The 18,108-nt window shown below is 43.0% G+C and overlaps 1 pseudogene; it reads right to left on the bottom strand.

Moving 5' to 3' along the window:
- Positions 1-4,734: 4,734 nt before the first annotated feature.
- Positions 4,735-14,120, bottom strand: LOC110743903 (annotated as a pseudogene).
- Between the last annotated feature and the right edge of the window lie 3,988 nt (positions 14,121-18,108).

Genomic DNA, 18,108 nt, shown 5'->3' with positions numbered 1-18,108 from the left:
AGACAACAGACCTGAGAAGCTTTAAATTTTAAGAGGGCCTCTGTTTGATGTATAAAGTGATTTAAATCCATGATCTCTGCCTAGACTGTCTGGGCAGGGCTAAAGCCCAGAAGATGCCTTTTCCTTATACTATTTGCAAATGTGCTTCTTCTTTTGGGTGGGTCTTCCGAGTAGTTCACCTTAAAGCTACATGAGGAAGGGACCAGGGCTTCATTAACACCAGGTGCGGTGTATAAAAGCATGCTATCAGTTCAAATCTTTGGGATTAATTATTGCCTCAAAAGCCTTGTGAAGGGCTTACTATCCCCAGTTAGATGAAGAAACTTAGGCCCAGAAAAGTGAATGACTTTGTCCAAATCACAAACTGAAGAAATGGAACAAAAGTGGGCTTTTCTGGGGAACTAAGACTAGACGCTTACTGCTCTCTGCTGCCTCCTATTGGTGTGAAGAAGAAAGAGCAAGCCTCTCTGAGTTTGCTCCAGAAACGAGCCCTGTGTTCCCATAGTGGGCGGGGGGCACTAGGCAACCTGGCATGCCTCCTCTGCCAGCTCCCTTTGCCTTTTGTCTCCCTGCCTTCCCACCCCACCAGATCCTCAGGATCCCTAATTGTTCCAGTTTACGGTCTAATAGCCAGAATCCAAGAATTGGAGCAGTGGGTTCCAGGGCCAGCAGGGCCAGCGGTGCCAGGCTCACTGGACATGCTGCGTGGCCTCTTCTTTTCAGCCCAGTGACTTGTCACCTGCCCTCTGAGTTCTAGGTGCAGCCCTGGGAGAGGACCAGAGATAGAGCTCAGCACTAATCCACATGCGTGTCTTCACAGAAGCGCTTCACTCCTGCACAATAGGGCCTGTTTCCTTCTCTTAGACAGAAGCAGGATATTAGTGGCTTCACTAGGACATTGTGAAATTGAAACAAGATCCTGAGTTAGGCGCTCAGAAAATGTCCACGTCCCTCGCTTCCCTTTCTGTTTTTGCTGGCAGTGTCGGCAATGACTGAAATATTGATTGCTCTCCTGCCCTGCTCTTTGGCAAGGGCCTTAAGGCTGATTTTCTGGTGGTGAAGTCATTGGATGCGGAGCCAGGAGGATGAGTAACTGCCTCTCTCCTGCTGAACTTCATCTTCTACAGGTGTCTGAGGCAGACGCAGCTCGGGCTCCTCAGCCCAACCCCGAATCAGGCCCTCACACCCAGCACGTGCTATGAGCTAACAAAGCAATCACAGCCAATCGTGGCTATAAATCCCCAGTGTTTATAAAGTCTTTGTGTACCTCTAAACTCAAATAACCCCAAGTCCCATGGGACTAGAGAAAACAAGCTACAATTGTTGTTCACTCATCAAAAGCGTATTCTTCAGAGGAATGAGGAGGCCAGGGTACAGATGTCGCTCAGTAAATCACCCAGTGGCAACTGGGGAATGGTTGCAATGGTGAAAAAAATCTGATCAAACAATGCTTTTACATGGGATGAAGGAGAGAGCAGGGCTTGAAACAAAGAAATCAGCCTGGACAGGACTGGAACCCAGAAGATTCCTTTTCTCTGTACTATTTACAGATGTGCTTCCTCTTTGGGGTGGGCATTCCAAGTGGTTCCCCTTAAAGCTACATGAAGAAGCGTCAGAGCTTCATTAGCACCAGATTCAGTGAGTTATAAAAGCATGCTATCGGTTCCAATCTTTGGGATTAATTGTTCTTTTGGTGAAGATGGAGAAAAACAAGTTTGTTATCCAACCAAGAGATGGGGCCAACATGGCAAGGATAGGAGCAGGCTGGAGTTCAGACACCTCACCCCAGGCACCCTAGTTATCAGGTCTAAGGCAACAAGCCAGCTCAGAGACAGTATCCCCAGGTAGGCAAAGAGTGCTGAGTCCTGCTGGCACTATGTAGGCTTGGCTCAGGGACTGTTGGGGTGAAATTCTAGGGCACTGGAGGGGGTGGGGATGTCAGAGAGGAACATCGAGAGAGCATCTGGTGACAAGATCAACCCCTTCATGAGTAAACTGAGGCCAAGAGCAGAGAAGAATAACAGCCAACCTTGCCATTCATTTGATGCATATTACTCAAAATGAATGGACAATTGTGGGCCTCTTGAATTTCAGTGCAGTGCCATTTGTTCTGAGCTATTTACTCATAAGAATAGAATTTAAGGGTTGTCAGGGCCTGAATCTAATTCTGTGATGACAAATGTGTGAGCTGTATGATGCCAAATTGCCTCTACCCACTCATGTAGCTGGAGTTAGTATGTACCTACAGGTTTGTTTCTGCCCAAAAGGCTTTCCCAAACTCCTTCTGCTGAGCATGCATAGCTCCTTGGTTTTCTTTTAAGAGAAAGAATGCACTGCTCCATTCTATGAAATCTAAGTAGGGCTGTTAGTCAGTCCTTTACCCACTTAGCCACAAGATTGAGGGCATGTGACCTGAGTCTAACCAATCAAAATATTCTCTCCTGGCCACAGTGATTGGCTTGCATATGGGCAAGGCCCAACATAGCCAAACCTAGCCAATCATAAACCACTCCAGGACTTGTCTACCGAAGTTAGCTGGGAGGCCAAGCTTAATAATCTTCATAATCTGAAAAGCCTTTGCTTCAAAACGAGACGTTTCAGCAGTTGAACTATCAACCACAAACCTAGAATGACTTTACAGCTACTTGCCACCGTAACTCACATTTGAAGAACCTGCTTATATGAAAGCCTATAAGAGAAAGGAAGAAATTGAACCTCCCAAAACTGGGTTCAAGACAACTTCGTAACTACGATGACTTTCTCAGCTAAGAGTTATTATAGTAAAATAATTACATAACTTTGCCAAAGTTAATTTATAGGTTAGAACCCTTTCTATCTTCAGGGCATGTCCATTTAAATTAGGCTTCCAAGATGCTACGTCACCTATCACAGAACTCCTTCACTTTCGTGACCACACCCTAATAATGGTTTTTTTAATGAGTTCATTAGTACTTTACATTATCTCCCTGATATTAACAACTAAACTCACAGAAACACAATGGTATGAACTATTTTACCTGCTATTATCTTAATTTTAATTGCACTTTCATCATTATGTATATTATATATAATAGATGAAATTATAACCCCTCCCTTCCCATCAAAACTATAGGACACCAATGATACCAAAGCTATGAATGCACAGATTATGAAGACCTAAAGTTTGATTCCTACGTAATTCCTACAACAGACTTAAAACCAGGAGAACTATGGCTACTTGAAGTTGATAATCAAGTAGTCCTCTCCATAGAAATATCAATTTGCATCAATTGCATCAGAAGATGTTCTATATTCATGAGCTGTACCATCATGAGACCTAAAGCCAGATGCTATCTCAGGACTTTTAAACCAGGCAACCTTGACATCTACAAGGCCAGGTCTTTACCACGGTCAATCCCCAGAAATCTGCAGATCTAATCACAGCTTCATACCCACTGTTCTTGAACTGGTACCCCTAAAACACTTTGAAAATTGAGCAGCATCTATATTATAATATCACTGTAGAGCTGACTAGCATTAACCTTTTAAGTTAAAGACTGAAAGTTATGATCCTTCCAATGAAATGCCCCAACTAGACACATCCACATGATCTATTACTGTTATACCCACAATCCTATCACTTTTCATTTTATTTCAACTAAAAATTTCAAAATTCACCTATCCAACAAATCCAACACCAGAAACTTTTGAAACGCAGAAACATGAAACCCTTAGAGAAAAGAAGTTTAATTGGCTCACAGTTCTGCAGGCTTTACAGGAAACATGTTGCTGGCATCTGCTTAGTTTCTAGGGAGGCCTTAGGAAACTTACAATCATGGTGGAAGGTAAAGGGGGAGCAGGCCTGTCACATGGCGAAAACAGGAGCAAAAGAGAGAGAATGGGATCGGGGGAGGGATGTGCCAAACACTTTTATATGACAAGGTCTCATGAGAATTCACTATGACAAAAGACAGCACCAAGCCACAAGGGATCCACCCCCATGATCCAAAAACCTCCTACCAGGCCCCACCTCCAGCATTGGGGATTACAATTCAATACGGGATTTGGGCAGAGGCAAATATCCAAACTACATCACTTGCTGTCCTGACTAATATTGTTAATCCCTCACAAAGCTCTTTACTGTAGAGCCCAGATATAGTCTCATGCTTCTCAACATAATGTTCCAAGTCATTGACATGTTGATATAATGAAACCAATTGGCCTTTGCAGATTCTAATCCAATGCTTTCATTTGGCAAATGAAGAGACAGAGGCACAGAGAAGGAAAAGGATTTGCACAAGATCATGGCCAACCAATGATAGAAATGGGTTCACACCCCTACTTGTCATTTGCTATGCCTTGATCAACGTGTTGTCCAGCCAAAAGACCTGCCGCCAAAAATTGAACAAAAGCTCATGCAAAGCTCTGCATCATGAGTCAGGATTTAGACCCTCTCCACTTAGTCCCCCAGCCCCTTAGCTGTATTCCTTTACAGCCTTGAAGTTGCTCAGAATCTCAATGTGAGATTTCATGTGCCCTGTCAGAACACAGTCTTTTTTTTTATTGGGGGGAGTAGGGGACAGGGTCTGACTCTGTCACCCAGGTTAGAGTGCAGTGGTGTAATTTTGCTCACTGCAACCTCCACCTCCTGGGCTCAAGCTATCCTCCCGCCTCAGCCTCCCAGGTAGCTGGGATTACAGATGCATGCCACCACACCAGGCTAATTTTTGTATTTTTTGTAGAGATGGGGTTTTGCCATGTTGCCCAGGCTGGTCTCAAACTCCTGAGTTCAAGAGATCCACCTGCCTCAGCCTCCCAAAGTGCTGGGATCATAGGTGTGAGCCACCACACCCTCAGAACATAGTCTTAAGGGGGACTCTGAAGAAAGCTTCCTGTGTTGGCATTAAAGGAATAAAGAAAGGTCCATTTTATTTCCACTTTCCTTGTCAACAAGACCAGTTCCATGGAAGATTCTTCTCAAATGCATACTCATTCATCCGGCTCCCTCATGCTTCATGGCCTCAGAGCTGAATCCTTGATTCAGAGATACTCTGACCTGAGGAGAATATTCCTCTTCTTCAATTCAGGCACTATGCTTCTTTTAGTACAACCTAAGATAGCATTAGCTTTGGGGGCAACCATATATTAACTGCAAAGAATCAAATAGCAAGGAGGAAAAACAATTGAAAGAAGCAAGAATTTTTAGCCTGAAAATGAGAAAATTCAGAGAAAGCATACTATTTTCATACTTTTGAAGGATTGTCACGGGTCAGGAAAATTTGATTTCTATAAGAGTCTAAGGAGAAGAATAAAAGCGAACCTTTAAGGAGACAGATGTATAGGTCTAGAAACTGAGGCTTTGAGAGTGTAAATAACTCACTTGCATCCACACAGCACATTGTTTACCAAAGAGGAACGTCAACTAAGACCTCCTAAAGAGTCAGATAGCTGGAGACAATTGGGTGACACAAACTTAGGTTCAAATCCAGTTGCCACTACTTCCTCCCTTGGGCGGAAATTCTCTGAACCTTCTTATCTACAAATACTAATGCAAACCTACTGGGGCTTTTAAAATCAAATGACACTCTGTGGATGATGTGTCTATCATGGGGCTCAGCTCATACTGACACTCAATCAGTCTTACTTCTCTCACCTTTCCCCTTTTCACACCACATCATCTCGTCTTTTCCTGTAATTTGAACAGCACAGGATTCACTTTAACCCAGTGTCCAGAATAGGTTTTCTTGGTTTAATTGAAGCACAGTTACACTTAGCTCATCCATTGCCTGGTCCCACAAGAGAATCAAGCCACAACAACATCAGCAGGAGGGTAGGTGCTCAGAAAGCATCTGGCAGTACTGAATAATATGGGAAAATAATGCTTCTGCCACACCCTGCACCTTACTGGCTGTCTCCATGAGCACCTCATCCATTACCTTCCCAGGAAAAGCAATTGTCTGTTCCCTCCTGTCATCAAAGCTGGTAATCCATTTGCCTCAGCCATGTATGCCAAACTGAGTTCCCAGAATATACTTTGCCAGATCCAACCTCCAAACTTTTGTCTAGACTCTTCTCTATGCCTGGATTTTTTCCCTCTCTTTTTCTATAAGGTAAACATCTTATCCATTCTTCAAAATTTAGGTGATTGCACATCATCTTCTGCAGACCCTTCCTGTGGTCTCCAGGCTTGTTAGTATTAGCTTTGTTTAAAATGAATTGAATTGTCACATACAAAAGACTCAATAAAAACTACCTTTTATCATCATTGCCAGCCCCATCGTCACTGACTGGAGTGTCATCTGCCTTGGAGGCATAGCTACAGAAGTCTAGAGAGCACAGGAATGGTAACTAAAGAGTGAGTACAGCAGGGTTCTCCTACTTTGGGAGGGGTGGGGGTTCTACAGTAATTTTATTCTAACAGAGAAACTAAGCTGCAATAAGTCTATATGATTAGAGCAGATGGTGGCTGTCTTTCCAAAGGGTGAAGCCTGAGTCCAGCGGGCAGCTCACGAAGCCCAGAATATCCTCTTTCCTGGCACTATCCTGCACCGCCTGACTCATGGTGTGAGATAGTGACTGTACAACCACATTCAATGAAGATTGAAAGTCTAACTGGGTAGAGGCAACAACCCAACAGGAGACAATTACACAATCGATGAAAAAGATGCGGAGATAAAGTGCTACTCTACTCTCCACTATTATTTGCCAAGAAAGCTGAGAGTGCGGTATGAGCAGAAAATTATGTTCTTTGTTCTTAAATAAATCCCAATAGAAATGAGGTTATGATCAAACAAGCAGTAGAATGAGATGAACATCTAGGTTAGATAAAAATATGTGTGCTTAAGGAAAAGAACAGCAATAACAAGAGAGAAGACAGAGCCTTCTCTTTTACTTCAATAAGACAGGAAACAGCATCTTTTATTTTCCTTGCTGCAGTGGCTCATTCATTTTCATAAAACACAGTTTCTGCAATACAGTGTATTGATAATGTTGTTTCATCATGGGAGGACAAACATGAGGCTGACTATTAATGCCAGAACTAGGTCTTCTCTCAAAGCCTCTAATGAGTGCCATTTCTCCTAAGGAACCCCTGACACCATACGACACTTCAGTTAAATCTTCTGAAATATTGCAAGGGCATGATTGACAAGGTTTTTTTGGTGCTATGACTTTCTTGCACATGTAAACTCTTTCAGAAAACTTGGCCATAAAAGGTTGGGGAAGAGTTTGGCTTAGAGCCACAAAGTTCCAGATGCCAGTCATGGGTGCCTCTGCCCTGTGTCACCACATCTTCTTTTCTGAGAATCACAGTCACTGAGAGTTATACATTGTGGTTGAAAGAAATGATCCATTTACCATCATCCACCTCATCCTCTGTGCAAAGCTCATAAGAGCAGAGGCTGAAAACAGAAAAGTTGTCTCTGTTCCCTCACACCAGGGACATTACTTGGTGACCTGGTAAATAGCATGGGCAAGGTAGCCCACGTTGCCAGAAGTGACCCCTGCCAAAGAGATGTGGCCATCCTTTGTCATCTAGATGGAGAATTCCTTGGTCAGCCACTCCATCTGTTCAGGCTTTAGCCCTGTGAAACAAAACTTGCCAACTTGGTCAGTGATGTGTTGCCAGTTGTGGGAGAAATCCTGCTTCTTGAGAGGAGGATTGTGGGAGAAGTCACTCTTCTTGAGGTTGAAAACCAGCTGAGTCCACATGCTAAGATGTAGTCAGCCATATTTTCACTTCTTGCAAGCACTGTTTTTATAAATCTGGAGTTTTCAGAATGGTAGAGGCAATCCAGGCCTCATTGAGAGGAAAGTTACAATACCTGGGATGGAACAAGATTTTCAACTGTGACTCCACACTTTTGGCTTCATTCACATCTTTGCAGATCATAGTAAAGTCTCCCACATGCTCACCATAAGCCCGTGTTTTGGCATATGATTGGCAGAGACAAATGTTAATGCCCTGTTTGATGAAGTGGCACACAGCCCCGGCATCCTTGTTACTATCACCCCTGGCAAAGCCTTGATAGGCCGTGTCAAAGAATGCAGAGATTCTTTTTCTTCATCCCATTGCTATTTCCTTCCACTGCTCTGGACAAGGGTCCACTTCCATGGGATTATGGGCCCAGGCATGCAGGAGAAGAACACTTTGTGTTGGTATTTTTGAAATGTCCTCCATAGTGCCTGTGAAGTCAGAACCACAAGTCTTGGGGTCATAGTACTGATAAACTTGTAGCTGTGTGCCAGCATCCCTGAAGTATGTGATTTCCCTAGGATAGTTCGGGCACAAAGACATCTCAGCTGAACTTTAAAACTCTTTATAGAAAACTAGCTCTGATCCTTAAGGCCCCAGTTCCAGAAATAGCCTGCACAGTGACAAACCAGTCACTTTTCAACACTTCATTGTTCTTACCCAGGGCTACTCCTGCAGATGTCTTGCAAAATTCAACCAGTACCCCAATGAGCAGGTATTCCTTGTCCAGATATTTTGTGGCAGTCTGGGCCTCTGCCTTGCAGATGTTAGACAGCAGATAAAGCTTTCAGGTATTGTCCCGGTTGGCACCAACTCCCAGATTCACCTTTTTGCCATCAGTGTCCCTCTTAAAGGCTTTAGTGACTCCCAAGATAGGATCCGGACGTCCCATCTCCACATGGGCCCACCAGGAGCTAGTCCTGTTGGAGGCTGCCATGGCAAGGCCCAGTTGGAAGGCAGTGGTGATCCAGGAGGGGATGCAACCTGAGTGCAGCAGGGCCATGGCGGATGGGAGGAGGGCAGTTGAGTAGCTGCAGAACAGAGTGGAGGGCAAGCGGACCCCTCCCACTTTTTAAAAGCAGTCAGGACACTAACAGGAAAGGCAGGATGACCAGTTCAGAAGGCCGCACACAGGGACTTCCACTCCTGGGGTGAATGTACCAATATGTGGGGAAGGACCTAGGCTAACCAAGCCCATGATGTGTACACCTTGATGCCCTTAAATATACTGACAATGGAAATGGAACTCCTGAGGGAACCTGAAACCCCTATGCTCCCACTCTGGCTGACCTCCTGAATGATGTTTGATGAGCAGAAGTTTGGAACCACAGAGAGCAGCAGTTGTAGAACTCAAATGCTCACTGTCATCAGTCTTCCCTCTAGAGAAATAGCCCCTAAAGACCAGACAGTCCTGCCCTTGATCCGTTTGATTCCTACTGTCATAGTCTGCTCACACTGCCATAATGAAATTTCACAGGCAGAGCCCTTAAACAACAGAAATTTATTTCCAACAGTTCTAGAGGCTGAGAAGTCAAAGATCCAGGTTCTGGCTGATGTGGTTCCCCGATGAGGGTTCTCTTCCTGGCATGCAGGCAACTGCCTTCTCACTGTGTCCTCACAAGGCAGAGAAAGAGAGAGAGGTATGAGTGGGGAATCTCTGATGGTTCTTCTTATAAGGACACTGTCTCATCATGAGTCCCACTGTCATGACCTCATCTAAACCTATTCATCTCCCAAAGTCCCCATCACACTGGGAGTTAGGGCTTCAATATATGAATTTGGGTCCATAGCTCCTGCTCTCTACAAAGAAGCATCTGGGTCTATCTCCCTCAGAGACTGGCCTGAAGGAGATATCTCCTTCATCCGGGTCTATCTCCTTTGGAGACTGCCCAGCAATGCACACAGCGGTCAGATCAGAGCCTTGGGAGTCACACAGCCTGAGTCTGATTCAGCCTCCAGCATCGTCAGTTGTGTGACCATAAGCAGCTGTGTCCTTCCTGATCGTCAGTTCAGTTTACTTATCTATAAAATAGCGGTAGTGATACCTACCCCCTAGGGCTGTTTTGAATATTAAATGGGATATTGTAAGACAGGCACTTCACACTGTCCTGTCAAAGAATCCATGCTCAGTAAACGGGAGCTGTTGTTTCCCAGGGTCGGGTAGCACAATGACCTCTTGGTTTTCTAGATCTGGAATGCCTCTATCTTGAGCCAAGCTTGAGGGAGTGCTGCTTCAGTAATTCATGTTCATTTCTGTCCTTTGACTTGCCAACCTTTTTTCAACTAGTACATTCTTTTTTAGATATGCTGATGGCCTTCTGGTCTTAAAATTAGTCTACTTTTCAGAGGGTGGTTCTTGCATATTTGCGTCCAACATGTTTTGATTTACAGTAAAACCCTCAGAAGACAACCTTCCTTCTCTTTCAAAGTCTTTGTGGGCACCTCTTTAGCAAAATCATTGAACTGCCTAACAATTCTTGGGAGAGGAAATTCCACAATTTTTGCATCCAATGCCAGAGAAGCTATTTCCTAGTGGTTTTGATAGGGTGAGGCATGAGGTTATGAGTGCGGTTTGGAGGCTGTAAGATGAGCCCTCAGAGTGCTACTTATTGCTGGGTACACTGCCCTCAATGAGGTTGAGGTACCCTCCTGGGCTAAACAGCTTAGTCTCACTTGGGCATGCATAAGTGTGGTAGCAGCAGTAGTGGTAGTAGCAGCAGTTACAGCAGCAGCATGAGATGACCGTATCTTCAATTCAATTACATATTTTCTATGAAATGAGTTCATAGGCTCTGAATTGGTAGAGCACCACAGTTTAGCCAGTCCAATCTGTCATATTTGCAGATAAAGATATAGAGAGTCACTAGCCTGGTCAGCCAAATTAAGGAAATGACCCTGGAGAGTACTGAGATGATGAATGTGGATGTCCAACACTCAGCCTTCCATTGCAATGATGGAAAGCAGAAGGCCAAAGAGACTGGTGCGTTGTTTGAAAACCACAGACCTAGTTAATGCTAATCTGAAGAACTTTCTGCCCTGGGAGTGACATACAGCCAAAGAAATACATCGACAGGGCAGCAGAAATTATTTACCATATTTCTTAAATTTGTGTCAGATTACTAATTTCTTAAATTAGTCAGATGTATATATCATCTGTACTACATCTTGAGAAAATATCTTATAAACCTGCTAATTACTGTTAAAGAGTACAGTTGTACCACTATCACTATGCCTCACTCATAATCTATTTATTTCATTTTGGTTTAACTGCTATAGTACTGTTTGATTTGAAATTTTAAATCATATTATTTTACACCAAAAAAACTAACATTTTACATTAGCCAAAATTACTTCAATTGTTATACTTTTTGCATGCTGAAAAACACAAGTTAACAGAATGTGGTTTTAGTGTTAAAGTGCTAATTTGTTACCTGTCACCATTTAAAGTAGATGATATTTTGTCACCCTGTTTTAATGACACTTGTTCACTTTTTGATACATCACCACAAATCATAAGACGTGAAAGGGGCCTGCATCTCTCCTTTGCTGCAGAGAAGCCTTGGGAATAAGTGCTCAATAAACATGGGTTTGTTGGTAGTGGAAATGATGGTGGCAAAGGTGGGGTGGAGGACTGAAATAGTCTGTGGAATTATTCTTAAATTCTAGAGTGCTATAAGGACATTAGCCAACAGTATTATACTCAGATATCCATCCCCTTTGTTCTGTAGTTAGATATTAACATTAAATAATATTAGTATTTGCAATAGTATATGAAAATATGCAAAGAGAAAAATTTGTAAAATTTCAAATGTCTAAACCCAATTAAGCATTCTTCCCCAGAATACTATGTTTCTTCAGCTTTTCCCCCGTGCCTCTCTCACTGCCAATTTTGCATCCCAGGATGGCGCGTGATTGGGAGTAATAGCAAATGGATGCAGAAAGAGAGGCACAGATGGACAGTAGGAACAGTTGAAAGTGAACCCGCCTGCTCTAGAGTGCTGTTCCCAGGCAATGGGTGGCAAGGCATTCTGGTATGTGCGTAGATGTTCCAGTCCGATGCTGTGGTTCTACTTTTGAGGTCAGTGTTGGTTATTTCTCAATCCCATTCCATCAACGGTGTGGCAAGAAAAAATCCCTTCCAGAGACCTCCAAATTATTCATGAAAAGTCATTCCTTCCAGGCTGTCGCAACTTTATGTCTTATTCTGCATTTGGGAGTATTTTGATGAGAGAGGGGGTGGTTAAATCAAGCACTACTGGAAAGCCACTATCATAACCCAGAAACTCCTCTTTCTCAACCATTAAGAACCCTGCCCAGCCTTCCCTTGGTTTTAATCCCACTGATGACATGGATTTGGTGTTTCTGGTTAGCCTCATGGTAAAAGCTCTTGTAGGAAGTCTTGTTTTTTATTTTGCCACCAACTCTCTTCCAAACCAGATGTATTAATACAAGAGGTGACTGGTGAAGCTGTTTCCAGTCATGCGTTTTCTCCAGCGCTCACCCATTCAGTCAGAAAATACTGGTGCAAACCTACCATGTTCCAGGCCCTAGGTTGGCCCTGAGATTCAAAGATAATTAGCACATCCATCTACATTTCTTCTAATGCCATGGAAGCCTTATCTTGCTTATGGCCTCTGTCTTATTCTGTATTTTAATGATGAACAGCTGGTCAACATCATCTATATGATAATTCATCATTCAATCATTTATTTTATTTTATTTTTTTTGCACAAAAGTTTGTCCCTAGATGATCCTCAATGATGGATTTCTATTGCAATTCAGTTCAATATCCAGATGTGTGAGTATGTTTAGAAGAGTCACCAGACCCTTGGAACCAAACTTGTTTTAACTTGATTCAACTACAAAGACCTTTCTGAGACCCCGCTCAAGTTTAATATTGCTTTCCTGAGGCTTGTCCGTTCTCTAGTGCCTCTTATCATAGGTTCTTCCAAGCCACCTGTTATAGTTGACCCAGTTTCACTACACAAGAACTGGAGAGTCATTTCCTGTTTTAAGTACTGGAAGAGATTTTAATAAGATGATACAGAGCAGCTGTTTTCTCAAGCCACAGAAAGTAGAACAAAGAAAGAGCCCTGGCCAGGAATGAAGAGACTTGGGTTCTTTTCTATGCAGACTCCACCTTGCTAAGTGGCTATCAAGAAGCTTCTTAAGTCTGGACCCATCTCTGTGTTCTCCCTCCAAACCTCACACCCACCCCATCGCCCAATCCTACCCCTTTTTCAGAGTTTTCTTTGCCAAGGTTTTTACCCAAGCTTTATAAAGGATTATAGGATCTAATTCCCACTGTGATGTTATTTTATGACCATGTGAGCCATTATTAGAAGTCAGTAGTTCTAGAAGGGACTTGAACAAATGCTCCATTTACACTTTCTTGCTCTAACAACACTTTCATTTCCTGAGCACTTATGCTGACTCCAGCACTTCACTGGGAGCCAGAAAGACAAAGATGAAATAAGATTGTGCCATCAATACTAAAGGGAGCTCTGGGAGTTCAGAGGGGAACTTAACCCATCCTGAGGGAAACAAGATAAACTTGGTAAGAGATAGCATTGCCTTAGCTGGCTCTGGAAAGGAGACTGTGGATCAGCTAGAAAAAAATAAGTGCTAAGCACAGGGAGCCATGAGCAACTGCACGGAGGTGTGAGCGGTATAACTAGGAACTTACCAAAAGTGTGAAGTTACTAGAAGAAAAACTTGGGAGCCTGGACAGTCAGATGAGGATGACTAAGAGAAACAGAGGCACGTTTCAAATGCCTTGCAAGCCAAAAATGAGATCACTCCTCAACCACAACCTTTTAGTGGCTTCCTCTGCACCCAAATTAACATCCAAATTCCAATTAATACTGAAAACACTGGACTGCTGCCTGCATTTCTTTCTTTTATCATGTCTCTCAGAAGTTCTTTAGAGAAGTACAAATTTTTCTGACTGTAGAGAAGCTTTATCTCCTCTATTTTTAAAGTATATGGAAATGATATGCAAGCACATTATTATTATGATTTCAGGCATATAAAAAGTATCAACAACAGTATAAGCATCTGCATATCTCTCACTTGTATTAAGGATTAAAATATTACAGATATACTTGATGTCGTCCTCCCTAATCTCATTCCCTTCTGTGCATCCCAGAGGAAACCACTGTCCTGACGTTTATATCATTCTCTTTCATATTTTTATATTTCTATAACATATGTATTTATAAAACAGTAATACTGCTTTTGTGGGTTTTTAAACTTTTGCAAATTGCATTGATTCTCCTAATGACTTGCTTCCTTCACTCAACATAGTTTTCGAGACTTACCCAATTGATACATGTAATTGAATTTCATTCATTCTAATGATGAATAGTATTATATGAATATAGAAATACACTACAATTTATTTTAGCCATTCTCATAGGTTATTTTCAAATCAGACATGGTGGTGTGCACATGGAGTCCCAGTTATTTAGGAGGCCAAGGCAAGAAGATCACTTTACCCCAGGAGTTCAAGTCCAGCCTGGACAACATAGTGAGACCCCCATCTCTAAAAATTTTTTTTTAAAAAAGTTTATTTCCAATATTTTTCTATTATAAACAAGGCTGCCATTTTTCTATATTTCTCTATGCATGTATACAAGGTTTCTCTGAGAAATGTACCTAAGAGTGGAGTCCCTGGTTATAAGATCTATACATCTTCAACTTTACTAGCTGTCTTTGTTAAGGCTGCTATAACAACTTACCATAGATTGGGTAGCTTAAACAACAAATATTTATTTCTCACATTCCGGAGGCTGGAAGTTCAAGGTCAGGGTGCCAGCAAGATCAGGTTCTAGTGAGGGCTGTCTTCTAGGTTACAGATTGCCAGCTTCTCACTGTGTCCTCACATGATGGAAAGAGAGTCAGCTAGGTCTCTGGCTTCTTTTATAGGGACGCTAATCCCAATCATGAAGGCTCTACCCTCATGACCTAATCACCCCCCAAAGGCTCCAAATACCACCATATTGGGGATGCAATTTCAACATATGAATTTGGATGGGGACACAGACATTCAGTCCATTGCACTAGCTATTGCCAAAGTTCTCTCCAAAGTGATTTTACCAATTTAAACTCCTGTAGTAGTGTATGAGGTATCCTATGACTCCATATTCTTGTTAATACTTGTTACCAGATTTTTAAACGTTTACCAATTTTATCTTGAGGATATGAAATGGCATCTCATCATAGTTTTAATTTGCATTTCTTCAATTACTAATAAGGCTGAGCATCTTTTCTTTTTTTTTTTTTTTTCTTTTCTTTTCTCTTTTCAGACAGGATCTCTCTCTGTTACCCAGGCTGCAGTGCAGTGGCATAATCTCAGCTCACTGGAGCCTCTGCTTCCCAGGCTCAAACAACCCTCCTACCTAAGCCTCCTGAGTGGCTGGGACTACCGGCACATGACACCACCATGCTCAGCTAATTTTTGATTTTGTTTAATTTTTTGTAGAGAAAAGTTCTCAGTATATTGTCCAGGCTGGTCTCAGATTCCTAGGCTCAAGCTGTCCTCCTGCCCCGGCCTCCCAAAGTGCTGGGATTACAGGCATGAGCCACCGAGCTTGGCCATCTTTTCATTTTCATTGGATATCTGTGAATTGTATGTTTAACACCCTTGGCCGAGTTTTCCATGGGGCTGGTTGTGTCTTTCTTAGTGATTTATAGGAGTTCTATATATCTCATGGCTAAAAATCCTTTTGCATTGCACGTATTAAAAAGAACTGGAAAGGCCAGGTGCAGTGGTTCACACCCGCAATCCCAGCACTGTGGGAGGCCAAGCCAGGTGGGTTACTTGAGGCCAGGAGTTTGAGACCAGCCTGGCCAACATGGCAAAACCCCGTCTCCACTAAAAATACAAAAAAATTAGCTGGGCATGGTGGCACGTGCCTGTAATCCCAGCTACTCCGGAAGCTGAGGCACGAGAATCGCTTGAATCCAGGAGGTGGAGGTTGCAGTGAGTCAATATCGTGCCTCTGCACTCCAGCCTGAGCAACGTAGCAAGACCCCCGTCAAAAAAAAAAAAAAAAAAAAAAAAAAGAGCTGGAAAGAAGGCCTGAAGGCCACTCAAAGCTGCATGGCGTGTCGTAGGCTGCCCCTACCATTATTGCCGTCTGGATGATTCGGGCAATTTTTGAGACTCTCTGAGCCTCAGACTCCTCATTTGTAAAACTATAATAATAATAGTTGCCCCAAGGGCTATCATGGGAATTAAATGAAGTAATGTATTTAAGCCACTTCATATATGAGAATTTAGTAATAATAAAATACCAACAATAACAGCTGACATTTATTGAAGCCTGCTTTATTGGACTAGACAAAAAGCCACAAGTGCAGAAGCCAAGGCTTAGACTCCAAAGCCCAGGCTCTTAACCAGGAAAATAAATGGTCGCTATTATTATTGTCCTAATGGAGCAAACAGCTAGCTGGGCATCCAGGCACAGTTCCTATAGCTGACTCTGCCTCCAACTACCCATGTGACCTTGTGCAATTCACACCCCTTCCCTGAGCCACAGACATTGATTTGCACATTCCTTCAATAAACTCTCTGCCTCTATGGTCTTTGGTGCTGTAGAAATGAGGATGTTTGGGAGCTTCAATTTCTTCACTTTTAAAATGGAGATTAAATATCTACTCAGTTCTAGGGCTGCTATCACAAAGCACCACAAACTGGGGGATTTGAAACAAGAGAAATGTATTATCTCACAGTCCTAGAAGTCTGAAATCAGGGTGTCCACAGCACCATGTTCCCTCTGAAACTTGTTGGAGAGAATACTTCTTTGTCCCTTCCTAGCTTCTGGTGGTGGCCAGCTATCCCTGGTCTTCCTTGGATTCTAGCTACAGTGTTCTAGTCTCTGCCTCTGTGTCTCATGCCCTGCTCCCTGTGTGGCTATGTCTCCACAGGCCTTTTTATAAAAACCCCAGTCACACTGAATTAAGGGCCCACCTACTCCAGTATGACCTCATCTTAACTAATACATCCACAATGACACTATTTCTTTTTTTTTCCTTTTTTTTTTTTTTTTTTTTGTTTTTTGAGATGGAGTCTCGCTCTGTTGCCTGGGCTGGAGTGCAGTGGCGCAATCTCCACTCACTGCAAGCTCCACCTCCCTGGTTCACGCCATTCTCCTGCCTCAGCCTCCCGAGTAACTGGGACTACAGGTGCCCGCCACCACGCCCAGTTAATTTTCTGTATTTTTAGTAGAGACAGAGTTTCACCGTGTTAGCCAGGATGGTCTCGATCTCCTGATCTCGTGACTCGCCCGCCTCGGCCTCCCAAAGTGCTGGGATTACAGGCGTGAGCCACCGCACCCGGCCCACAATGACACTATTTCTAAATAAGGTCACCTCCTGAGGTACCTGAGATTGGAACTTCAATATATTTTTTGAGGAACACAGCTCAGCCCCAGACAACATCCTAGGTGGGAACCCTGCATAGGACAGGCCTTCAGGGCCCAAGGTCAACCTGGCATGATCTTCTGTGGCATCACTGGAGCTTTGGCCTACTGGCTGCACAGAAAACGGAAGCCCAACTCCCAAGAGAAGGGCCATCACATTTCCCAAAGCAGAGTTTTCTTTGATGCAATCTTACAGATTAAGTCCAGCTAGCGATGGGATATCTTCGATAAAATGGAGGGGAAAGAGGCCATCCTACTCTTTGAACCTGAGAGATTAGGTAAGCAAAGTTTCAAGAGCATTGTACCAGATTAGTGTTCCCTTTTCAGAAAATACAGTCCAATTCTAAAAGTTTTGATAGGCAATAATTTGTCTCTTAAAAAAAAAAAGTTCTCAAGGACACAGGAAGGGAAGGAAGCCAGCATTTTTATTTAGAGGCTCCTCTGTGCCAAGCCATATGTGGAACGGTTTTACAAACATCATGCCTTGCAGCCCTCGGGATAATTCTTTGATAATTAACCCCCATTTGACAGATAAGGAAGCAAGCTCAGAGAAGTTAACTGAATTTTCCCCAAGTCCCAAAGCTAAAAAGATGGTGGTACGAGCAGTTAAACCTAGGTTTGTCTGAAAATCAAGTTTATAATCTTCCCACTCTGCTAAGTTGCCTCTTTATTATTTTATATTAGATCATGTTATGTGAAAACTTGAACCATTTCACCTGGCAGAGAGTAGTCGAAATACATATACAGCCTTCCCTCTCGCAGAGAATGTCCTGGAATGAATGAATGAATGACCATGGATGAACATACAGCACCCTCTGATTCTCCTGTCCTCATGTGAACTCTTCCTCCTCTGAATTCCCAGTACTTTGTCCTTCCCCCTTAGATGGGCCTTACTCCCCTCCCCACCCTCTACCCTCACCCCATAGCTCATTCCTCAGAGAAGGGATGAGG

This window comes from Papio anubis, chromosome 1, assembly GCF_008728515.1.
Source record: "Papio anubis isolate 15944 chromosome 1, Panubis1.0, whole genome shotgun sequence".
NCBI lineage: Eukaryota > Metazoa > Chordata > Mammalia > Primates > Cercopithecidae > Papio > Papio anubis.
The sequence above is the reverse complement of the archived record's forward strand: the minus strand, read 5'-3'. Positions and strand labels throughout refer to the sequence as shown.